This window comes from Pollicipes pollicipes, unplaced genomic scaffold, assembly GCF_011947565.3.
Source record: "Pollicipes pollicipes isolate AB1234 unplaced genomic scaffold, Ppol_2.1 Scaffold_2555;HRSCAF=2994_pilon_pilon_pilon, whole genome shotgun sequence".
Classification (NCBI taxonomy): Eukaryota; Metazoa; Arthropoda; class Thecostraca; order Pollicipedomorpha; family Pollicipedidae; genus Pollicipes; species Pollicipes pollicipes.
Window position 1 is genome coordinate 30,476,683 of NW_023596136.1, and position 25,970 is coordinate 30,502,652.

The following is a 25,970-nucleotide window of genomic DNA, read 5'->3' on the forward strand; positions in this document are numbered from 1 at the left end:
GAATCATCCAGGGGTACCGCCGGCCAGTGGGTCAACCGTCCTGTCCCGAAAGCTTCTATAGCTCGTCCCAATATCTCAGTAGGGTAAGGGCGCCTGCCCTCCAATATACCAACCATTCACCCACACCCGCAGTTGCGTGTTTTTTGTTGTTGTTTTTTTTGTCTTTTGGTGGCTATCTTTGCCGTCATGACCGATGAGCCCTCGAGTTATCTGCTGACGGTGAGTCGCAACATGTCGGAGCCGATTCGTTATCGCCTAAATACACGTCAGTTATCAGTGGCGGAGTCGGTCCGAGCCGCTTTGGACGTTCGCTATCTGCCCCCGACTGAGATAGCCTGCAGCCGGCAGTAATGGTTGCGCTAGCGGTCAAGTGGCGTCAGAGAGCTGGGTAGACCGTGTTGAGCATCGCGGCGCGTTAAACTTACGCCGCAAAATTGTGTCGTTCACCCAGAATTTACAATTGGATGGTGGGATCAAAGCTCACGCAGCAAGCACTGCTTAGCGTTGGCGCTTAACCTAGAAATGCATCCAGTCAAAAGGCTCGTACCAAGAAAGAAAAAAACCACACATGGCCGCCCCACAATAGCGCATTTCAATGTGACACACACCATTACAACGACGGAAACAGTTTTTCTGTCCCAAACATTGAGGGCGGTGTGTGTATTTTCTGACCCCTAGAGGATTATGCCGTCAGTTCAGCAGGGTAAAAAAGCGGCGTATGAAGCGGACACGCACGTTCTCCGAAACGGCTCGTGCGATCGCCTTTAACCCTTTACCAATCGATTCCCTGCACTTAGGTGAATCACAGGGAAGCATATCGAGACCTGGCCTGAGGTCAAACACCTCGAAAACGCGAAAGGAAAAATCATCATGGAAATGCACGCAACTCAGAGCGTAGAACCTACTCCACCAATCGCTTGAGCCTTCACCATTTGATGCGCCATATCTAATTCTCGCCTGCAGCTGAAAATTCGGTGACCCTAGGTCAGGTCAAAAGTTGTGAAAGTTCACTGGATCCCAAATCATTACCTGCAGACAACCCTTTCAGAGCCTATTACTTCGATAATCTCCAAACCCTCACCACTCGATGGGACATACCTAGCAGCTACAATGTGCCATTGAGCCTAACGTTTTTTTTTTTTTTTATTACTAAAGCGCCCGGGCACTTATTTGTTGCAGTCGTGCACACGACAGCAATAACATCTCCACATGTCTTGTGCGCAAATGCAAAGGCGTTGTCTTCTTTTTTGGTGAGATAGCATACAAAGCACACAAAGTACACTGTACAAGAGATATTTAATTGGGCACATTTGAAACGGCCGTAATCGTCCAATTAAGCGCGGACGCGACGGTGCACGACGCGCACTATGAAGCTCAAGGTTCCCATTGACCAAAGCAACATCTTTCTCGTCAGTCTTGCCCCTGTTTGCTTCTGCGACTTGTCCCTCCGTGACAAGCTCTACGCAGAATGCAGAGACTATGTCCCCAAGAAGCATTCTGAGGTCACTGATCTGTCACAGCAGGTGACTGGACGAACCGGTCTGTTCCGGCTTACGCTCACTTCGGTTCGGCGGACTTCTGAACGCTTAAGGCCAGCAAGCAACAAAAGACTGTTGAGAAGGCATGTAAACAATCATGACAAAACAGCATTCGCACGCCAAACACACACACTGATCAGCCATGCACCACCACGTGCCCCACGTCCACGGTTCTGTTAATCGCGGTGACGCCATTGCCGTGATTCACGTCAACACAACTGAGCGCGTGATTTTCAGTACAACACCTCCGCTAAGGAGAAATTTCATCTCAAGGCCAGCCTAACCAGGCCACACGTCTTCTTGGGATTAGACATAAAAGGAAAAGACAATTGTAATTGGCACCATACTTGCAGCTTCAACGGAGAATTAGAATACAGGCTTACTGGATGCGCAGTATAAAGGTTTCACAGCTATTAACGTGGCAGATTCTGAGCTATGGGTTATCTAGCCAGAATTTTGGACTTTGTGAAGTCTGACGACTTTTGAACTGAGCCAAAGTAACCAAATCTTCAACTGCAAGCGGTAATCAGGTGTGCCCAGGTATGGCGCTTCCAATGAGGAAGATTTCGCAGTGATCAGTGCAGTAGGCTCTGATCTCTGAGTTGTCTACATTTGCATGATAAATTATCATCCGCGTTTTCGAGGTGTTTGACTTCAGGCCGGGTTTTCATATGGTTTATCCATGAATCACCTCATCGCACAGAATCGATACGTAAAGGTTTCAAGGCGATCGAATAAGCCGTTTCGGATAACGTCTGCTTCATTTGCCGGTTTTTTAGACCCTACCCGTGACTTTTCGGTTTCACAATACAACAATATCAGATTCGCAGAGAAATCTTAGAGAGATTAAAAATAAAGTCCTAGAGGGGTGAAGAGGGTCCTAAGCGCAGACTGTGTCTGTGGCTCTTTCCATGCTGGCGTGTATTGGAATGGTACCTTATTTGGTCACGCAGCATTCCACAGGCACCCAAATTTGAAATGCACGCCAAATAGAATCAACCGGGGAAAAAGCCCATCGTTCGTTGCCAGGCTCATGAAAATAGTCAGTCAAATTTACCCTGTAAGAATTTGTTCTGTAATCATGTAGCAATTGGTCGCTTTTATGTTTGCGTATTTGGTTTCCATGGAACGAGATAATAAAGCACGGTAAAGGAAAATGACGAATGAAATGGCAATGACAAATAATAAAAAGACAAGTGAAGTGACGAGTATGTACATGATGATTAAACAGAAAGGGTAGCAATTCAATGTATAAATGTACATGCATATATGTATATATATATATATATATATATATATATATATATATATATATGTATATATGTATATATATATATATATATATATATATATACATATGAGTGTAACATAAATTTATATATAACCTTTAATTCAACGCTTAATTCAGTGAAAAAATTACATCAATTTTGATAGCCCTGGCGGCAAGCTATCGGTTTCGCTTCAAGATCTCATTTTAATACATTTCAGACTTGGCACCAAATAATGTCACTGTACAATCATGCCCGCTTGAACGGAGCTTGTGTAAAACTGCCGCCCATGCGGTATGTATTTTGAACCCGCCAGACAAAGTTACCCCAAGTTTTGCTCAACGGTGACAAGTGTATTTCTCGTACAAGCAAGACTGTAAAGACATTGAAATGGCCATTGAATGACAAAGGACAACAAAAACAGTGGCCGTCATCCGTGATCTCACATGCGTCAATCGCGACTGTAGAGGGTGCTTCCTTGAGGGCAAGAAAGGGTATCTTGTCAACACCACTCAGAACGCTGTATCACTACCGCTCTGCTCGGCCCTGGGCGACGTCGCGGGATCGGTCGGGACGAGGAGTGGCTCCAGCAGGACTGTCGACACCGAACGGGGCACGTGTGTCGCCCGATCGTGCTTCTGGATTAGTTGGAGGAGCATCCCCTTGGAATACACATCAGCTTGGTACTGTCGTGCTGTGACTCTTCACCCTCCCGACCTGTCACCCCCAACTTCACGCTGTGGGTTAAGCTCAAGAACCACTTCCGCGTGGACAAGCCAGCCAGCCTTCAAGAGCTCGACGTCGACTTTAGATTTGAGGTGGGACTCTTCTCCGTCGACACGATCGACTAGAATATCGACCACCTGCAACAGGTTAAGCAGTTGGGTATCCTGCCCACCAGACAATCTGGGCTAGCTTTTGTAGCCACGTCTCATGACTACCACTGTCGCTATGCGCATTTTACCATTGAATTGGCAGTCGAATGCCACCGTAGTCACGATTGTGCGAGAAACACGTTGGCCCCTGTTGGATGAGGGAAATGTTGGTTAGCTGTTGCCTAGGACAACCAGTGCTTTAAAAGCTGGCGTATGTTGCAGTATTTTTCTCTCCCGGTCCACCTGTGTTACACAGTGTCCTGCCACGGCTGCAGACCGGCCTAACATATAAAGAAGTTGGATGAACAAAAAATATTCGCTACCTACAAGGTACCACTTTGAGCAAAACTAAGATGATCTTAATTGTGAACAGTGGGGTGTTAGGCACCTCGTGTACCAATAGTTCAGATAAATTTTCTACATTTCTTGGGCCCAGTATTTTCTTTTGCATATGTTTTGGGGGGCTCAGAGGCACATTGGAGGGGTTCAAGTCGGCACTGGATAGGGGGTTTAAGCTCCTTGAAAGTACATGAAGTGACACCTATGTGTGTATTGCTTTCACACCAGATGCACGTGACCACGTATGCATCTCTTGACTGCATTATGTATTACGTCCAATGGTCCGCTGTTTGGCCAGCGACGCGATAAATGAAAGCAACAAAACGTCTAACTGAGACAGATAATTCACTACAAATCAACACTTGTTACGCAGAAACATGCAAACACATCAACACGTAAACACACCACAATGCAAGCGCATAACGGGCGTAGTTGATGGGCGAAAACAGACATCATCTCTGAGGATAAACTTCCGCTCGGGTCGTGACGTCACCGTTTGACTGGCCGGTTCCTGACGGGCCTTGCAGTCGCGCCAGGTCAGCCCGTGTCAGACCGCTAGTGGACGGCTGCCATGCCTCGTTCTGGGCCGGGCCGGGCGAGCTGCGCTGGGCGCCGCTGCTGCCGCCCCCTGTCGCTGAGCCCAGCCGGTACTGCCCGCTGCGGCCGGACGCCAGCCGGGAGCTCCGCCGCCGCTGCGACGAGCGACGGCGCTGCGACGACCGGCGGCGCTGCGACGACCGGCGGCGCTGCTGGCTGGGCCGCCGCGCCTCCGGCTTGCTCGTCAGCGACTCCAGGAACCGGCTGTCGTGCTGCACGGACAGCCGCTGGGGTACGGGTGGCATGTGCCGCTTCCGCTCGTGCGGCGCGTTGTGGCGGTGACTGCGATGGCGACGGCGACGGCGCCCCCTGCCGGCGACGCCGCGCGGGCCCGGCTGCGGGCCGCCGGTGGTCACGTCGGCCTCGTCCAGCAGGAAGCGCTGGCCGGGCGCGCCGCTCACGACCGGCGGGTCGCCATACTCGTCGTCCTCCTCTCGTTCCATCATGGCCGGCCGGCGGCGGCGGCCGTCAGCCTCGATGTTCACGGCATCTTCCTCGCTGCCGATGCTGCCCTCCTCCTGCGGGCCGGCACGCGGCGCGCCTCCCGCCGCCGTACGCGACATGAAGCGTTGCAGCTGGCGCAGCGGCTCCTGGTCCACCTCGCGACGCAGGTCGCGCTCGCGCACGTCCACCACGCAGCAGGGGAAGAGCGTGCGCAGCAGGCGGCGCGTGCGTCGCCGCCGCCGCGTGCGGGCCGCCGCCGCCGCGCTCTCTTCGTCGCTGCTGCTGCTCGAGTCCTCGAAGAAGTTGCGCACCTCCCAGATGAACACGTCCACTACGTCGTACTTGGTAACTAAATGTTCCATGTCGTCCATGGCCATCTCGTAACCAGCCATGATGATGGACAACATGACGTTGATGAGGTAGATCATGACGAAGAACACGTAGGAGGCAAAGAACAGCACACCAAAGGTGCGATCGACGGAGACATAGCTTTCAAAGTCAAATGTGCCAATGGCGAAAAGAATCAGGGACATCAAAGCAGGCCACATGTTTCTAAAATCCTCCAAATGTGAACCGAACATGACGTTTGTCCAAAAGGCGTAACCAATGACCGCTATGGTGAAAATCAGGAAGAATGCGCGTAAATCTCGGCGCGAGTACTGAAGTGTTAGACTGAATGCTACCATCCTTTTGTTGAACGTCAGAATTTTCCAAAACTTTGCCATTGTTAGGATTAGTGCAAACGCCTGTGCATACGTCAGGATGAAGTCCCAAAATACCGGGATGTAGAAGTTGGCAAACTTGTTTTCATCTGTGCCTCTGAGGTTTTCAAAAGCCTTCTTTACAACAACATACCTGTTGATGTACAAGGAGACGCAAACATAACCCATCAAAACCAGAAGTAGATCTAGCACATTCCATAGTTGTGAAAAGTAATCTCTTAGTCCACATCTGTAAATTTTTCTGAATTCCACCACCGTGTTGAAGATGATGAAGAAGACATAAAAGGCCGTCATGAACACGGTCAGCCGGTTCACATCAGTGTTGACGTACAGCTGGCTGGTCTTGATCGACCATGACGGTGTTACAGAGCCGATTCTGGTTTGTTCGAAGAGCAGGACGACCAAGTTGAAGAGATTGCTGTCCGCATTGTAAAGCGTAAACTCGACGAAGAGCGCTCTCGTGTACACGTCCAGCCAGCTAGTTTCACTAAGGTAGTTGAGCACGACCTGCGACGCCTTGGTTCGCCGGCCCAGATGCAGAGTGTAGCCAGAGCCGGGGTACGTGGCGTGCTCGCCAGGGTACGGCAGCGTCCGCAAGTAGCGCGCGTCCTTAAACAGCCAGGCCTCGGTGGCTTCGTTGGTCCACGGATCGGTGTGGAAGGTCGGATCCGGCGACCAGTTCTGGCCGTAGTCGACCGTGTCCTCGTAGTCCCAGGTGAAAGCTCTCTTGCACGCGGTGAAGTTCATCCAGAAAAGCTTATCAGGCAGACGGCAGGCGTCCTTGACGATGCGCACTTGACGCAGTCGCACCACGCCGATGACGAACAAGCTGTCCTGGCGCGTCATCCCATCCAGCTCCGCCTCCACGCCGTTGTACTCCTCCTGCTTGTGCAGCGTCCTGATAAAGGTGGTGTTGAGGTAGGTGATGATCCCGCCCAGGTCCGTAACGTCCGCCAGCATCACAGCGTCTTCGTCTCCAGCGACGAGATGGCCCTCCACGAACATGTTGCGAGCCGTCTGCGTCGAGTAGTACGCCCTCGGATCCTTGTTGCCGTGGATAATGAGCAGCAGGCAGGCGATGTACACCAAAAAGGTAGCAATGTCCTTAATGGCCTCGTGTGTGAGCAGATCCTTCATTTTCTTCGCACGCAGCTTGCGTAGCTTCTTCTTGGGCACCTGTCGGTACATGGGGAGGGTTCGCTTGGCGCTGATGGTCTGTGCGTAGGCCTCAGCAATTTTGTCATCGACAGCCAGCTGTTGCGGACGCTCGCTGGTCCTGTTCTCAACATCGGGTGTGGTACAGCAGCACCGAGCCAGTAGCCAGGAGACGCACACGATCACCAGCGGTTGGATCACCACAATGCTTTGCAGCAGTGAGACACCAGACGACGCCAACCAGATGTAGCACTTCATCTCGCCGAACTGGGCACTGTAGGCCAGGCACAGGACCGAGCAAAAGAGCATGGTGAGCATCGAGATACCCCAGGCGATGTAGATAAACCACCAAGGGAGCATGCAGCCCTGCTTCTGGTCCCGCAGGTGCGGCTCGTCACCGTCCACTCTCGCCTGCATTTCTTCCAAGCTGGGTTTTTTGACTGCGTCGTCAGCCCCTACTGATTTTGTCGGCACCAGCTCCTCTGGTCCAGGAGCTGCAGGTATTTGATCACCGGGCAATGCGCCCGATAAGTTTTGAGCAGGTGTGTTAGATGGCGTCACTGCTGCCGTTTTGTCATCGGGGTTATCGACAGCCTCTGCTCCTTCAGAGTTTAAGACCACCGTTTCACCATTTTCTGTTTTGGTTTTGTCGTCCAGATCGCCTGCCACCAGCTCAGTCGCCACCCTCTCCGCATTCTTGTTCTCATCGGTTGGCGAGTCATCAGTGTTCTCAGTCTCCATGACAACCGTGCGCTTGTGGACGTCTTCCAGTGGGCGAGATCTACGGAAGAGAACGATGACGGGGGTCACGAGTAGGCCGACGATAACTGCACTCTCAGCACTAATCACCACGTCCTGCCAATCGAGCCCGAAGTTCTGGCTCCGCGAGATTTGGTCGGACGGGCTGCCGGTCGGCACGCCGTAAAACATGAGGCTGGCCAACATGTTTGCCAGCAAGAGCGTCATGGCGCAGGCGAGTCGCTGGCAGCGCGTGAACGGGCTGTTCAGTGGCCGCGAGAACACGCTGAACCAGAGATGGCCGTCGCGCAGACTCTCCGTTGCACGGCGTTCCACCGACGTGTTCCAGGCGGTGATCTCGTGCAGCGCGGCCGGCGGCACCGTCACCAGCAGCCCCGTGACCGGATGTACCCACCGGCCGACCAGGAACACCCACACGTGGTCCGTCTGGCAGTCGCGCACCATTACGCGGTCCAGGAGCCACTCGGGGTTCTTGCCGCTGTTGTCGTGCCAGATGCGCAGCTCTTTGAGGTCGCCCAGCGAGCCGGCTGTGGTCACCAGGAACCACGAGTCGGAGCCGCGCTCCAGCGTGCGCTTCCGCTTCTTCTCGCCCGTCAGCAGGTGGGTTTCCGAGGAGGCCAGGTCGCCCTTCAGCACCATGGCCACGTGCGCCGTCGTGCCCGACTTGTACTGCACGCCCGTGTACAGCGTGACGAGGTAGGCGTAGCGGAGTCGCGGGTCGTTATCCTCCACGTAGATGATGTGGCGTCGCTTGATGTCGCGCAGGTCCTGCTTCCTGGCGTATGCCACCAGCAGGCCGTAAATAGCTAGCAGGGCGACCATTAGGTACAGCGCCGTCGGGTTCTGCGCCAGCATCAGGTTCAGGTTGATCACCATCGTGACATCGACCTTGTTGGGCAGCACCAGGAACGAGCCGGCGAACGAGGTCAGGTGGTCGCACTGGCAGTGCAGGACGTCGACCGTGCTCAGTGGGCCGACCTCGCAGCCCTCGTCAGTGAAGGTGGCCAGCTCGTCACTCCAGTACATGCAGCGGCCGGCAAACATGGTCAGGTTGTATCTGGAGGCCAGAGGGAGTGGCTGATAACACATGGACACGGTGACTGCAAAATGCCGCGTAGGACACTCAGAACAAGATCCACGACTCATGACCAATACGGAGCGTGCTTTCCGGGCCTCTTCCTGTTTTCAGTGCAGTCGGTGCTGCGCTGATAGTGCAGCGTCAAATCAGCAGATCTCTTCAATGCAACATGTTAAGGCTGACCTCGCTAAGTCATGCATTCGCGGACCTATCCATGAAAAATTGGTATCACGGTAAGATGTGCAATATCAGCTCGGGATGCTCAGACTGGAACGCTTTCTAGCTCCAAATCGCCACATGAAATAATAGGACGGATTTCTAGCACTGACCTTACGCTCTTTTTGCGCTCGCAGCTATGGAAGGTCATGGTGTTCTTGCAGATAACGGCGCGGTCCAGGGTATTCAGGAGGTCTTCGCGGTAGATGGAGGAAATGCTGGAAGGGGTGTTGGCCGCCTTGATGCCATCCACGGCGGAGCGAGACTGCAGCCAGCCCCTAGTCACGGTGATACCCTCCACTGCAAAGGTGTTAACGCACTTAAGTACACACTGCACGACAGTTTTTGTGGTTTCTTCGGTGCAACTGTTGTGACAGTGACGGCGTTTACATGGATAAGCGCTCGGGTAGCCAGCTAAATACGACGCGCTCGAATGGGCAAAGACATTTGTCCCTTCTGAGATCACAAAAACCAAGAGAGTTTGGGACACTTAACTCTCAGGGTGGGTAGAATTGTATGTAAACTTAGTCCTTTTTAATGTTGAAGTCGCGAGTTCATGACCATCGGGACAAATAAGGTCAGATAAGGTACGTCTTCAGATTGCTGTCCAAAGTGCCCCAGATCTCCTCATCCAACCATTTTTTCCAGATACCTTTACTAAGCAGAAGGTCGCTGGTGCTCATTGTAGGTCATTGCTCTTATTGATCTTCAGAAGGTCACGATGACAAAAAGCCATTGAGATTGTTTTTTATCATTTAGATCAGCGTCAATGATTACGACACACGACATGTTCCCGCAAACATGAGGTTTATCTGGATGATGTATTTTAGTGACCCGCTCTGACCTTCAAGTCCAAATAGGATGCTTGTTGATGTCCCTGTAGTTAATAGCTTCGACGTTTACGTGAAAGACTACTCCCTAAAGCAAGTTCTCTTACAAAAAAGCGTTTGGTTTTGATCTCAGTCTGACGTTTATGCCCGACTGCAGGTCTATGAAATCAGTTGTTATCCTAAATTTAATTGTCTTATTGTTTAAAAAACTTCCTCAGTGATGGATGCATTCGTCCCCCACTCAGTCGTTGCATCAGACTGAAAGATTCTCTAAGACTCGCCATCGCTTTCAATGACACCCTTACCTGACCTTAGCTTTCCACGGGTCAGCGACATCATGCGATTCATCTAGTTTGTTTATACTAAAATGGCGGCTATTTGGTTACTGACAGGTAGTCAAGGATCGACGTGGCTTCGCTCTACCGTTTGGAAGTTATTCTGGAAAAAAAACCTTTGGGGAGTCAGATTGGCCCCGGGGCGCATGTCGAATTACTGGGGGCACTGACTAACTAAATTTAAGAGCCATCTCAGTGCTCGTCATAAAACTTAAGCTGTTGCAACCATTTCAACGCATTTCATAGCTTCAACTTACCTAGGTCACAAACACTAAATACAACTTTTTAAATTTGCTCTAAACTTTGGTATGATAACATACATGTCTGGTAACACTATTTTTGTAGCGTTTTACTTCGATTTTCACCTTAAGAAACCTAGCTACGCACCAAAAAACTGAAAGTCAAGGCATGCCTCACGCAGCCTAAGCCAAGGTTTTTAGCTAAAAGTCTTGACTAGGGTCAAGGTTGCGCCAACATCTCGCCTAGAGATAGACCACGCAAAGCCTAGTCATTTGGCATCACCATCTGCACGTCAAAAAGACGCATTCCAATGTTTGTGGCGTCGATACCAGTGAGCAGGGTACGTAATTAATAGTGCTTAACGTCAATTGAGAGTCCAACTAGTTTAGGAGCACGTGGCAACAAAAGTATGCATAGACACTCACCGGCCCGGGTGGCAAGGCCCAGTTTCAGTGCCCAAGCTGACTCAGGGGGCTGGTGTCGCCGCTGTGTGGCGCCAACCAATCGTGATATTGAAATTAACCATTAAATGTTGGCATAATTTGCGCTTTACCCCCATTTCATCCTATGATGTAGACAGAGATTGCAGGAAACTGACCTGATCTACCTTCAAATAAGTCTTGTGGATCCTCCACAAAACGGCTGTGGATCTTGCGAGCTCGCATCACAGATCTTCCCATGGAATACCTGAGGAGAGATCACTTCGATTAGTATGCCTGGTTTTGACACCGTTTTCACGGCTTTGATTACATATGATCCCCTAATTAATGCATCGACATATAAACTGGCTCCCGTACATGACATGAAAAGATGAACCAGAAATGGCAGATAACCCTCATATTCCCAACACACTATCTCAACGCCGTTTCAGTACGCAAGCAGCAGTAGGTGCTTAAAGTTCGATTTTAATTCAAAACCAATCATGCTGATTGTTGCGAATTTGTGCCTGGGGGCAAGGTTCAACCGATTTTCACCAGGCGACTTCCACTGCTCCAAGACCGGCGTTCGCATGTCATCAGCCGTCTGCGCACAGGTTTCTCACCGTGAGACCTATACTGCCACATCACGGCGGTCAGGAGCGAGGATCGCCGCGGACTCACCGCAGGGCGAGCAGTGCCTCCGGGTCGTCCTCGACCGGCACCGCGCCGGTGGGCTCTGCCTCCGCCCGGTGAGCGTGCCCGCTGATGGGCACCAGGACAGTGCTGTTCAGCAGCCGCTTGCCTGTTTCCGGGTGTAGCATGACGCCCAGGTACCACTCCTCGATGGTGCCACTCATGGCGTCGGGCCGGTTGATGATGGTGAAGACGTCCACCTCGCGGCCGTTCAGCTGACCTCGGTCCTTCGGCAGCGTCCAGTCGCGCCGGCGCGAGCGGCGGTCGAAGCTGTGCGTCATGTGGTGGATGCTCGCCTTCTCCGACTTCAGGTAGTTGATGAACAGCTTGACAGGAACCTGGTAAGTGATGTTGGGATTCTTGCGATCGGTGACAAGCGCGATCTGAGGGATCGGAATCAGCTGAATCACCTGCGAGAAGCCGCCGGGGGGCACAATGATCTTGTGGTTCGCCACGTCTGTGTCCTTCGGAAAGTTACGTCGGCCGTTCAGCGTGTGGTACCAGTCGAGGAGGATCGCATTCCCTTGCACGTGCTCCACATCTGTCGAGCTGCGGCGCAGGAAGATATCCATCTTTTTGCGCATGCCGCCAACCTTCACGTCCGTGTAGCCGGGCACAGCGCGGATGTTGATATTCACAACGTCCGTGGTGACGTTCTTCGAAGACTCCTCGTCCCACCAGAACGGATTTTTCTTCATTGCGGTTACCGTCACCTCCACGTCCTGAAGATCAGGGTCGCTCTGAATGATGTCGGCCACGTTCGGCAGCACAGCATAGTTGCTGTCCGTCTCTATGGGATTCTTGTTGGGTGGCAGGCCGACCACGGAGAAGTTGGTGGCCGTGCGGTTATCGAAGTGCTGCACCCACATGGTCACCTCGTCCGACTTCAGCGTCTTGGCCGTCTCGCCCGGCTCCATGTGCTTGCCGAGCGTCTCGTACACGCTATTGGTCGACGATGCAAACTTGTGCGACACGCGCGCCAGGCGATGGCGCTTGTCTTCGATGTGCGCGATGCGCTTCTCGTCGAACACCTCGTAATCGCGCTGGTTGTTCGGGTAGAAAAGGTCGACCGGCTTGAGGCTGGGCGCCTCCACGTCCTCTGAGGCGACCTGCAGGGTGCTAGACACGGCGTTCAGCACGCTCTGGCACACCTTCGTCACCAGCGTGGGCGGCACGGACGGATCACTGGCGTAATCGCTGAGCAGCGTGGAGGCCAGGTAGTCGGTCCGGTTGATCATCTTCTCCACCGTGGCCGGGTAGTACTCGTCTCGATGGCCGCCGGCGATGACGGAGATGGCGTCGGCCGTCTGCTGCAGCGTGCCCAGCGTCGACGTCGGCACCTCGTCGATGGCGTCGAGCAGCTTGCGACGCAGGTCGCGTTTGTCGTCCGTGTCGGTGATCTCATCGGCGGTCGGGTCAGTGATCTGGTTCAGTAGCGCGGAGGACGCCGACACCACCTGTAGCGCCGCCGGGAAGTCTCCCTGTTCGATTTCCTCGGCGATCTTGTCCAGGCCGCTCGGTAGCACCTTGAACACATCCTTGGTGAAATCGATGACGTTCTCGTCCTCCACAGCCACCGGCGGCTGGACGGTGACGTTGACACTGAATGTGGTGGTCAGGCCGGCCTGGTCCGAGATGCGCATGCTGATTTCGCTGACGAACCCTTTAGCTGGGTCGCCGATCGCGAGCGTAATGTTGTCGGCCGTTGGGTTGATGTCCTCGTACAGCACAACGAACCCGCCGCCAACCTGCACCTGCCGAAACTGGTACAGCAGCGGCGGCTGTTCGTCCGTCCAGTTGGAGCAGCGCATCGAGAACGGCGTCTTCACCGACACACCCTCGGTCGGCGACACCTCACAGTGCCCGCCGATCGGGGCTTGGTTTAGCCGCAGCGTAGTCACCTGGGCGGCGCCGGCGTCCGCCACGCCCTTGCCAGCCGCCACCACCTTCACGGAGATTTGGTACGCGTCTGCCGGGTTCAGCGCGCCCCCGTTGATGATCAGGTGCGGGTCGTTCGATCCGAACGACGTGTCCTCGCGCCAGTTGACGATGTTTTTCGAGCCTCCCAGTGTTGTGATCTGCCAGCGCACGTTGAATGCGCCGCGACAGTTGGGGCACTCGGCGCGGAATGATATCTTTTCCTGCCAGTTGGCCTCGTCCAGGCAGTTGTACTGGCAGATGATGGCTGCTCGGCTGCTCCCTGCCGGGGTCACGTCCACCGTCTGGCGTGTGCTGCACCGCCGTCCCGTGGCGGCGTGTTTGAGATGCAGCTCGAACACATACCTGTGTTTCGTGCTAACCTTGCCGGAAGGCACTCTCAGGCGGATTGAGGTCGAGTCGAGCGAGCGCTGCGCGCCTCGGCAGAACGCATCTGCCTGGCGGGATGGCGATAGCCAGCAGCGCCACTCGACGGTGACTCCGCGAAGCTGGCCGTCTTCATTGTCGTCGTCGCGTGACGCGGAGCCGTCCAGCTCGAAGCTGTCCTGCGGCATCGAGAGCACGTCGCCCCCCGCCAGGCGGCAGCGCAGCGGGTGCGGCTTGATGTGAAACCAGCCGAGCTCGAAAGCCGAGACCGTGCCGAGGCTCGGCAGGTAGGCGTCGGCACGCATCTTCACCACCCAGAGGCCGTAGCTGAGGGAGAAGAAAGGCACTCGGAGATCGTGGCGATCAAACACCACACCGGGAAGCTTGAAGCGGTTGCTGTCGGTCGGATACGGCTGCTTTTTGGTGATGCGGTGCACCGACCAGAGTACCTGGTCGATGTTTACGTTCGGGCAGTCGGACTTGGTGATGGCGTACATGCGCTGTGTGTCGCGTAGGTAGTAGGTGGGGGCCGTTTCTCGCGTGAGGCCCGAGTTCCGGATGACCACCGACGGTACGCACATGTTCGGGTTCTTGTTGCGCTCGATGATGGCTGGCCGCACCTTTACGGGTGTGTCGAAGCCCTGATTTGTGCACTTGATGCTGATGTTGTACGTGCCAGGCCGCACGTAGATGTGCGAGAACTCGCGGAAGTAGAAGCCGCTGCGATACTTGTAAAAGGAGACGTCGAATTTCTGTCTTTGCCACAAACGTTTGCGATTCATAGTCGACGCGACCAAGTCGTCCGACAAGACCTCGACGTAGTGAGTGTCGCGCAGGTCGATGAAGCAGCTCATCGGCAGCGTCCCCCGAGTTTGCATCGCCAGCTTCATAGGGTACGCTTCGAGAGCCATGCCCTTCTTCAGCTGGAACAGCGCGACCCACATGGCCCGCGAGACGGCGCATGTCGGCCCTATAAAGCGGTCGGAGCAGGTGCAGTGGTACGGCCGACTCCCCCCGTGGTTTTCAGGCGTACACGTGGCGCCATTCTTGCAGGGTTTCAGCACCGAGCAGGCGTCCTTCCGCCTATCACAAAGCTTGCCGCCGTAGGCCTTGGGACACGTGCACGTAAAGCCGCCCGCGTGCGGGCTGCAGGTGCCGCCGTGCTGACACGGTTTGGAGAAGCAGTAGTCGAACATGGTCTCGCACAGCTTGCCCGTCCACAGCTTGTCGTCGCAGTGGCAGGCGTAGTAGGGAGGGGTGTCGTCTGGAACGCAGGTGCCACCTGAAACCACAGCCGCTAAAGTGACGTCGCCAAACCACAACCGCTAAAGTGACGTCGAGTGTGGTTATTAGTCACCTATGATGGGATTTTCCCATGCTTGAGAACATCCGCCGCCATACTTGTAAAAAATTGCCGCGACAAAGTACGAGACGAACGCTTCAATCACCGGGCTGTTTAGTATCGTCGTGGTAGATCTGTTACCCGCCCCAGGTGCGCTCGCCGGAAAAGGATATATTCTGCCGACGTCATTTGTTCGTTGAATAGTGGGAGGAGCAAGGCTGAATCCACGACACCATCCGGACCCATAAAAATTAGTCTCTCAGCTCATGTGGAAGGACGATACGCCCCAAGCGTGAAAAACAAGTTATCTGTGTTAAGACAATGAATTACAAAAGCAAGCTTCAGCACACACGCAAAGCAAATACGGATATGCTTCCGGAGCTGTCATGATAGGACAGGTTGAATGGCCACCACGCTCCAGGAAGCAATTCAGATCACTGAACCTCTCCAACTTCATCGTCCTGGCCCAAACGAGAAGACGCTTGCCGTCTAGAAAACAATAATCAAGGCTGTAGATTAAAGTTGATCATATTTAACGTGGGATGAAATAGGCGACAGTAGTTCAAGCAGCTATCAGTATGAGGAACACCAGAGTTATCACTGTAAGGTGCAAGACAGGCTAATGGAGCCATATAACTTTGGGAGCTTTAACAAATGCGGTTGGATAACGCATTTGAAAGCCTGCAGATGGCTGCCCAACGCGCTTAGCAGGCGGCTACACGCGCGTGTAGCCTCTATGGTCCAACACGCTCCCGGTCTCGGTCGCGGCGCGTTGTATCTAAGAGTCGTTTCAAAACAAGCGACTCTGACCGATTCACGTCCTAGTTGTGGCGCGCCTCAGGATCGGGCGCTTTTAGATCGCCTGGAACAGTTCAGATGATATGTTTGCATGCGCGCTGCGTCAAATACCGCAGAGTTGATGTGGCGTCCTCATCTGAGCAGGCTGCCGCGATTTGACCCCAATCCTTAAGAATGCTTGCACACCGGCGGATCCGCGTGTGACGTTCGCGAGCACGTGGCCGCCTACACACATCGCATCATGCTTTTCATATTTGATTAGCGCTTTTCTCCCCCGTCGATCCGTCTGGGCGTGTTGCTGCGACGGCCAGGTTATTGACATCTTGCTCGAATTTCGACCAGTGTTGTGCAGTTTTTAGATAACTAGCGATTTCTACAACTCGGATCCTTGTTCAAATGAAAATGTTGCAGGAAAATGATGTCCAGTGGAATGGCTTGTCGGCAAACGCACAAAGAAACTTACAGCACAGTACTTAACACGAGCCCGGGTGGTGAGTTGAGTGCACCGCGTTCGGGGGAGCGGGTGCATTTGATTTCCCTGAGATCTAAAAAGCTACGAGAGCTAGAGGCAAAAAATCCACAGGGTAGGTTTAGACCTATGTGGACTCATTTGTGTCAACTGGTGATGTCCCTGGGTCGTACCTCCAAGTTAAAAATCTCAAATAATGTCAAACTCCAGATCGCTGCTCAAGTGCCTTCAGACCTCCTCACGCCACCAGCTTCAGCGCCAACTTCCTCACGTCACCAGTTTTAACCTCTTGTAAGCAAAATGTCACTAACTGTCACTAATGTCACTGATGTGCGTATGAGGTAAGTGATCTTATTTCGCCTTTAAAAGGTAGAAATGCTATTTTAATTTTCAGTAGGCGCCAAATACTTCCCTAGACGAGATGCTTTTCAAAGTGAAAGGCTCACCCGGGTCATTTAGGTTAGTGATCTACCCTGATATTAACGAAGTGTTAAAAAAATGCGTCGTTGCTATCCAGGAATTAGAACTGTAGGTCAAAAAATAACTCATGCGACAAGTATTCCTAGCAGTAAAACGGGTTGTTGTTTACCTTGCTCTCACCTTCTTACTTGATCCAAGGTCAAAATCGTTAGCCGTAATACGAAATCATTTTGACTTCTGTTCTACTCTGAAAAATAAAATTTGGGAGCCCTCCACCCAATTGCATGTGAAAGCAGCACTACTTGCTGCTAGAATCTTCTAAAAGCTACAATTAAAAGACGCCAAGATGTTGACCATTGAAGAGGGTGACCGCCGGGCCACTCACATTTTGTTTTCACTCCTCGGGCAAGACACGCTTAGCGCGCGGCTTCAGTTGTGACTACGGCTTGCAACTGACATCAGAAGTAAACGCGCCGCGGTAGTATCACAATTGTGTGTTTTGGCACTATTACCCAGATGGGCGGGTCATTATGCCGCACTTAATCTCACTCCAATGTAACCGAACACTCCATGACCGTCTGAAAAACGCCTGTGTTCACCTTACACCACTTGTATCAAGTTGATAGTTGACACCTGACCGAACTGAAAGCGTTTGGGAGGCAAGAACGTCGATTGGGAGCGAAGGGTGCCGCAAGTGTTGTTTTAAGCAGGCAAAGCCATGTATGTCACATTTTATCGCAATGGCACATGCATAGTCTGTTCCTTGCATAGCAGCACATGCCTGGTTTGCCTCCGCTTCACTTCCTATCGCGGTTGGTCAACGCGATAGGCTGGAATGAACTGGAACGATAGGCCAAACAGTAGGCGGGAGCGTGGCTTCATGACAAGAGTTTTTAAAAGCAAATAGCAGAGCCGTTTTCAACGATATGCATCTTGTTACGTTTTGTTTCAGAGGGCCGCGCTCAACACGAAACATGAACTTGAAACTGAGGCACCTCGAAAGTGAGAACAATCCGACTGCGACATTACATCCACACGAGAAGATAGAAGCGCTGTGCAGCAATCGACTCGGGCTGTCTTACCGTGCTGACAGATGTTCTCTTTACACCTGGTTTTCTTGCAGAACTCTCCGCTGTAGGCTGGCTTGCACTTGCAGACGTTGCGCTGGCATGTCCCGCCATTGTAGCAGGGGTTCTCCCCCGCACACTTGTCGAAGCTGGGCACGCAGTCCAGCAGTACGTCCGAGTTCCGCTCGAACTTCTTGTCGTCCGTCGTGTGTGCATCGAAGTAGACGCGAGAGAGCACCAGGCGGTGCTCGTACGAGTGCGACCACAGGTCGCTGCTCTGCGAGTCGGGTCGGACGTTGTGCAGGTCTATCAGGCGGACAGTCGTGGAGTGGTCCCCGGTGAGCTCCGTGATGATGCGAAAGCCGTGGTAAGAGTCGACGGAAAGGTATTCTTCAGGCATTGGTATTGTCACGTAGTTAAAAAAATGCCTATACTTGGCAGTGACCTTGGAGACAAGGATCTTGTCTTTTCGGAAGACCACCAACAGAAGCTGGATGAGTTCATTAGACTCAAAAGTTCCGAGGATGTCATGGAAGACCAGACCCACACTCGACGGAACCTGAACGGCGAAGTCTACTTTCCCACTCAGTAGCTGCTTCATGTCAGCCTGAAAGTCAGAAAAGTAAAGTCGCATCATATAAAGCTGTGCAGGGCTATCAATGGACAACAAATTATGTCATAACAGCCCGAAAAACACCTGGCTGTTGCGTAACTTTAGCTATTTTAATGATGCATAGCTCGCCACGTTTTGCATAACGATTGCACATTACTTTTGGTGAAAACACTATTCTCTGTCCTTTGTCCTCTATTGGCTGAGGCTTCACAGCCTTTTAGAGTTCGAAACTTCTGGGCTTTTCGACATAACCCATATCACTGCGGCGTCGTATCTTCCATCCTCTATCAGCTATTAAATGATGTTTGACCTGGTGGGTTGTAGAAGGTCAATTTGCTAGGACCGCGACACGTCCGTCAGTTCTTCGGTTCCCAGACAAAAAGTAAAATAGAGAACATTCAAATGACAGAAGTTTGAAGAGGCTAAAAGTCGATAGGGATAAGAGTCGAATCGTAAAAGACCGAACAGATAAAAGTCGACAGGGATGAAAGTTGAAAAGAAAAAATGTCAAGACGAAAAGTTGTTAGGGAGAGAAGTAGAAACATAATAGGTCGAAAGACAGAACATCGACAAGGATAAATGTCAATTCAGATGCGTATGAATACTAGCATCCAAAATAACCCCAGACAGAAAAGTCATCAGAATTTGACGCCTGGCATAAGAGGTGGATAGAGCTGTGACCACGGCGATATATAGATGAGACTGTATAGACTGGGACTGAGGCGGGCGGGACCTCACCAGACCAGATCACACCAGAGGGGACCGGGCGAGACCAGATGAGACGGGACCGATTCTGATGGAACCGGGCGAGACCAGATACTGCTAGATGGAATGGAATCGGACCAAACAGGACGGTACCAGACGGTTTCACATGTGACGGGGCGCGATCAGACAACAACGGCCGTCACCGGACGGAGTCGAAAGGAACCGGACAGGGGGGGGGGACATGACCAGCGGCCGAACACAAACTATTGTGGCCGGAAAACGACAGCTGGAATAATCAATGTCTCCTAAACCAAATAACAAATGAGGAAAAGTCCGGCAGCCTCCATCATTGTTAGGCATATTCTGACCACAAAGCGCCAGTAGGCCGCAAGGGTCTGGAATTTCAGAAGGCAAAATGGGATAACACAATAAAAAGAATGTCATGTTTCATATTGACCTTTCCAATTTGCATCATATTTGTTTCAAGAAATCGATTTACGGTCAACGCATAATGCTTATGCTGTTAAGTGTCCACGGCTTGTAGAGCGCACCAATGCGATTATTGAATTTGGAGCCCCAGTGTGAATATTGGCCTTATCAACCGGGGCTTGCACTTTGCATTCCCTGCCCGGTCGCCCCGCTGCGTTCACGAACGGGCTGACACTCCAGCCCACCATCTGGAACAGAAACTGTCTAGCCGTGTCGCCACCACACGATTGCCAGCATTTTGCAAGAACACATCAGCCCAACGCCGTGTCTATATTCAACCTTATAAGCATTATTTGCGAATATGCGAACAAGGGAGTTTCGCTTGCGATATATCAGGTGAGGTCGACTCGCCTTCCTGAGCTCTTAGAATCTATTTGGCTGATTCGGACGGGCTAGGCCTCAAACGAGTTTGAGGCTAAAGCAGTTTTCCCGTCTTAGGCGCACTTCGCAGTGCGAAACGTGACATATCTAAATATGAACATTTTTCGTCTCAGTAAGCACCAAAATTTCCTGATTTTTTGTATTGTTATTTTTACTGCGATGGAACCATATGTATAAGCCCGCATGCTTTTGGTAAACTGTGGCAAATGCAGTCGCTGATACACCCTGTATCCTCCTTCGCAACAACTGCACATTTCATGTTGAATACATCGCTGTAAACACGTCAACAGCTATCACGTAAACAATGATACTCTGATTCAAGTATCCAAGTCAATTACATTAATCACGCTTTTGCAGTTTTTGCGGATTCTGCAGATCCACCTATGACAATCTGGTCAAAGCTTATTTTGCCAGGTGAGTTGAGGGTTGAACAGCAAAACATCGCCAACCCATCCCTAAAATATTCCCTCAATCTGGTTTCTCCCCGGATTTGAGCACTTTCTTCTAAAAGCTGGGCGAATGCTAGAACCCATACCCGCAGGCTGAAGCCCCCTCCACTTATAAGAAAATTATACCTCCAGGCAAGGCGCATAATTATTTGTGAGATATTTGTTATATGAAGTCTTATTTACACCACCTACATTTTCAGTAGAGGCAAGGAATCTCCCACTGCATGCTTCTAAAAGATTACTTGTTTACTGACACACCATTCACAGATCTATTTAACTTTGAATTTGAATATTTTCATCATATTCTATTTGGATTTAAACTTCATTTGAATGTCCGTCACGATAGCTCGCTCGGTTTTAGAGCCTGCCTTATCCTCCACCCGTAGCGGGATGGGTTCGAGTCGCTTTAGGCGCTGGCTTTGTGCCTTTAACAGCTCTGGTCTGCGGCCGGTGGTAACGGCCGCGCTAAAGGCCGGGTGACGTCAGAGAGCGGAATGGATCGTGACAAACGTTGTGGCACGCTAAACGTTCACGACCAACTTCTGCCGTTGACCTGGAATTTTACCATCCGATGGCAAGGGTCAGGACTCCTGTAACAAATGCTGCCTAGCGTAAGCTCCGATCCCAGAAATCCATGCATTCAAAAGGTGCGGACTTAACCTTAAGAATATCAAACATAAAACAGCCTCTGGACAATGCAGAATGCCTATTTTTGTCAATTCTGTCACGATGTTTCAAATTGGTAAAGGGTACAATATGTCAAACTTTTAGCGCTCCATGCGTATAGCTTCGTGATGAGACGAGGCAAGATGGTGGGGAGGAATTACACCCTTGCATGGAAACAGGGTCGAATAATAATATCTGATAGATTTATGATGAAAGTGTGCTTCAGTCGAAGGCGTTCGCCAACAAGGAGACAGTCGGTCAATGCACTTGTCGGAAGAGATCGCAGTGTGTCAGACGCTAATCCCACAAATCAAGTTCAAAACCGCCGCTGCGCAACAAAAGGCGCCAAAATATGTTGGGAGGGCATGCAAAACTAATACGCGGGAAAATCACACAATTTTAGCGCTCTAGCTTGAGAAAAAACTGGTGCTAAGATAGGCGAAATATTGTAGCAACCGAAATATTGTAGCAAAACCCTGTGAAAGGAACGTGCATTTTCTAAGTATCCCGACTGGCCCCGCCACTGGCCGCCGCTTACCCCCGGTTCGAGCGCGGCCGCCATTGAGCAGCGCTCGTTGTAGAGGCACTCAGGCCACGTGGGTCGATGCGTGCCGGGGTGCTTGTACAGCCTGTCGCGGTCGCACCGCTCCAGAGGCGACACGCACCTTGCCGTCGCCTCGTTGGAGAGCACGCCGTTCATAAACATGCAGGCGGGCGGCGAGCCGTCGTACCGGTCGGCCCAGGGCGCCGGCATCTGTGGCATGACGTCTTCAAAGACGCAGGGCTGCTGCACGACGAAGCGAAGCAGCAACGGCCGCGGCATGGCACCCACGCCGAGCGAGGTCAGCGGCATGCTGCTCCAGGCGTTGAGCGCGTCCAGCGCGACGCCGCCGCTGAAGAGAGGTCGCTGGCGGCCGCGGTTCGACCGCCAGAACGGCGAGCCCATGTCCGCTAGGTACAGCTCCACGGTGAGTAGGTCGTACGCCACGTACAAGAAAGTGGCGATCAGTGACTTGTCCGGCGTCCCGGCGGCGCCGAAGTCCGAGTAGTTGAGCTGGACCACGCGGCTGGAGCTGGTGAGCAGCTCAGTCAGAGGCTTCGGCAGTTTCGGCAGCGGTGCAGCGACGCCCTCTATCGCCAGCTGTAGTCTTCCGCCAGTGGTGCTCACCCGCACGCGGCTCCGCTGGCTGTGTTCGTCGGCCTCCTCCTGGAAGAAGATCTTCGCGTTGGTGGAATACAGCGCGATGGCCTGGCGCCAGCTCCACTGCGGTCGTATGTTCACCAGCCAGGGGGGACTGCCTCCGGTCCCCGGGTCGCCGGCATCGCGCCGGTATGGACCGGTGATGCGTTGGCGCACGCAGCGGCCCGGCTCGCAGCGAGCCAGGAACACCTGCACCTTGGTGATGAAGCCGCTGGCCTTCAGATCGCCCACGCCGGAAGTGACGTGCGGCGCGCGGGCGCAGAAGCTGGGCATGCCGAACTGGACGGCCGAGAGCTCGTCGCCAGCCGAGAGCGTCAGCTGGGCCGTGAAGAGCGGCAGTCCCGACTGGTAGAGGGTGACGTTGCGCTTACCGACGCCACCGGATGGCTCCACTGTCACCCGGTACACGAAGAAGGAGAACTGGTCTGGCTTGATGATCGTTACGCGGTGGGTGGAGCTGGTCTTGCTCTCCTGGGAGATGATCACCTGGCCGTCGTACGAGAAACCCCACGTCTTCTCGGGGCCGGGCGCCGCCGGGTCGGCGAAGTAGGCCATGAAGGCGAACACGACGCCCTTCACGGCGAACTCCACCGTGTTCTCCTCGAACGGCCCCGTCTTCGCGTCGAACACCAGCGGCGGCGGGCAGGACGCCCCGAAGCCCGGGTTGGGCGCGTTGTGCGGAATAAACTCGAGCTGGAACACGCAGCGCTTGGCCAGGTCTGGGTACTCGAGCTTCAGCCGCTGACTGGCCGTCTCCGTCTCCGTGGCCGCACCCCCGCCGTCCAGCGCCGCGCCGACCGGCAGCGCCACCTGCGAGACGGTGTACTCGACGCCGGGCACCATGTGCTGCGTGACGTGCACCGGCAGCGCCAGCCGGAACGCCGCGCCCAGCATCTCTCTCGCTTGGTACCAGCCCAGGGCGCGCACCAGCACACTGTTCCACGGGAACGGAAACACCAAGTACGCGTAGCCCAGCTGCGGACAGGCGAGCGCGGCACCGCCGCTGCGCACCGAGCACCCCTCCGGCCGCCGGATTCGCAGCGCCATGAGCTTGGCGCCGAGCGCCGGGCAGAGCGTCACGTTGCCGACCAGCCGCGTGGAGAACGAGACGTGCTGGTAGCGCTGGTGCAGCAGCTGCGGCTGCTCCACGCGGCTGGTGGCCGGGCAGCTGCTGGTGCCGACGGTGAACTTGCCGCCGGCGGCGGACGGGTAGTGCATGAGGCTGCCGGCACCGGGCGTCGTATGTCGCATTTCCTTGCGCGTCGTCAGCAGGCCGAACTCCATCTGGCGGCTCAGCCGGTGGCTGTAGTACTGCAGCTTCATGCGGCTCGACGCGTGGACGACGACCCCCCGTAAAGTTTCACCTGTGGGCACTATCCCCTGGCACGTGCAGAATGGCGCCAGCAATGTGTCGCCCTCGACGAGTAAAGCCCAAGAGCCGTCGCGGTTCTGATGCGTCAGGGAGATCTTCAGGCGGCAGGCGTCGAAGTCGACGTCGCACATCTCTGGCACCAGCTCCGCATCTGAGCCGTCCATCAGCACCGTGCACTGGAAGAAGAACCTGCCTTTGGCCATCTGGCCCAGTTTAAGTGCACCTCGCTCGTTTCTCTGCAGCACGAACTCCGCCACATCCGGAGGTTTGGTGACGTCAATGTTCTCCATAATGACTTTGTAGGTGCCGTCGATGTTACATCCAGACGAGAAGGTTTTGAGCCAATCAGGGGCTCTTCTAAAACGTCTGTGGTTGACTACAGGGGAATCTATCCAGTCGTCTCCGGGCCGAAGCGACTCGCTACCTCCACTTGAATGGTTCGGCGCCCCGAGGTGGGTAATGTTGACTGGTGACCCGGCACTGAAAGACACTGCTGACGGCAGCGTCCTTTCCATAACGCTTTGATTGTGAAAACTTCCTGAAACACGGCGAGATGCAAATAAGTGAGGTCATGTATTTCTGATAGCTTACGAATTCGAGCGAACTTGTGTACTCATTGTTTTTGACACACTTGGTAGTTTCTGACGTTGTGTTCAGCTGCTGTTGTGCTTATGAGCATCGTGTATGCTTGGGTATACAAAACTCAGCTTCACAACGACATCATCGCGGGACATATATGAGCGAATCAGGCCCCCATGCTAGCAAGAGGGGCATCGTTTTATATCAAGGCGTTGCAGCGGCTGAATGACATTGAAACCGAGCATGGAGTGCACTGAACAAATATGTCAACACGCTGCGTTCCATTGCATGTGTTCCGCTGTTGGTACTCGGTCCCATGCCCCAGTGAGGAGGCCTGGGCTGATATGGCCTGCAGGCAGCTTTTATACGTCCCGAGCACCGACCAGCGAGCTGGTTTAGCATCATGTGCTGGCGGCCGGCCGCAGGCGTTACCGGCTGGGCCAGGCGACAGGCGTAGAGACACCAGCCAGGCGGAGGCGGGGCGGTGATCGACCACCTGGTACCGCCGCCGTCCGCAGCGCCGGAGGGGGGTGGGGGAGACCACCAGGAGATGGACCTCCGGCGTGGTGAGCGGGCACGCCGCGCCTGAAGATCACCGGCAACAGAGGCTGAGCAACAACGAACCAGGATTCGCGCACAAGATTGGATGTTATCTGGCTGCTCGGCCTTGGCGGAACTGATGCAGTATCGCGATATTTTGGCCACTGCCCATGATCCTGAGCCCCTCTCAGGGGCATATGACCTAACGTGTGTTATGTGGGTCAGTCGCGTTCACAAGATCTGAACTGATGTCAGTGCGCTCCACTCTCGTCTCGGGCCGCGTGTTATGCTAACACCCGAGATTGTAGCGGCATCGGAACGTTCTTGATTGTGCCGCTCCCGCCGTCGGTCGGCGTCGCCGGCTGCCGCTACGCGTTCTGGCCAGGGCATGTCCCTGTCGCGCGGCTCGGCAGGTGGGGACTCCGGCACACCCAATTGTAACACACACAAGCACACACACACACACACACACACACACACACACACACACACACACACACACACACACACACACACACACACACACACACACACACACACACACACACACACACACACACACACACACACACACACACACACACACACACACACACACACACACACACACACACACACACACACACACACACACACACACACACACACACACACACACACACACACACACACACACACACACACACACACACGCGCGCGCGCATACACACACATGCACACAAACACGTACACATACGCGCATGCGCGCTTCGCTATACTGCGCTGAAATATATACACTTTTTGTGTTAGGATACTAAGTTGTGATCAATGACTGCGAAACGCGCGGGTTTATGGATCGTGGATGATCATAATTATGGGGTGTAATGCATTGCGATGCATAGAAAAGGGAAAAACAGCACATTGTAGGTGCAGGGTGTAAGCATAGTCATATTCACATGCCATAGATATGGCATGCCATGTATGATAATACGACATGAAATTTACATGCCTATTTCACGTGCAATGTCATAGGTCATGATAGGTCCGTTTTGATCAGTGCGTGTGTTATCGTCAGCCATTACCGGTTA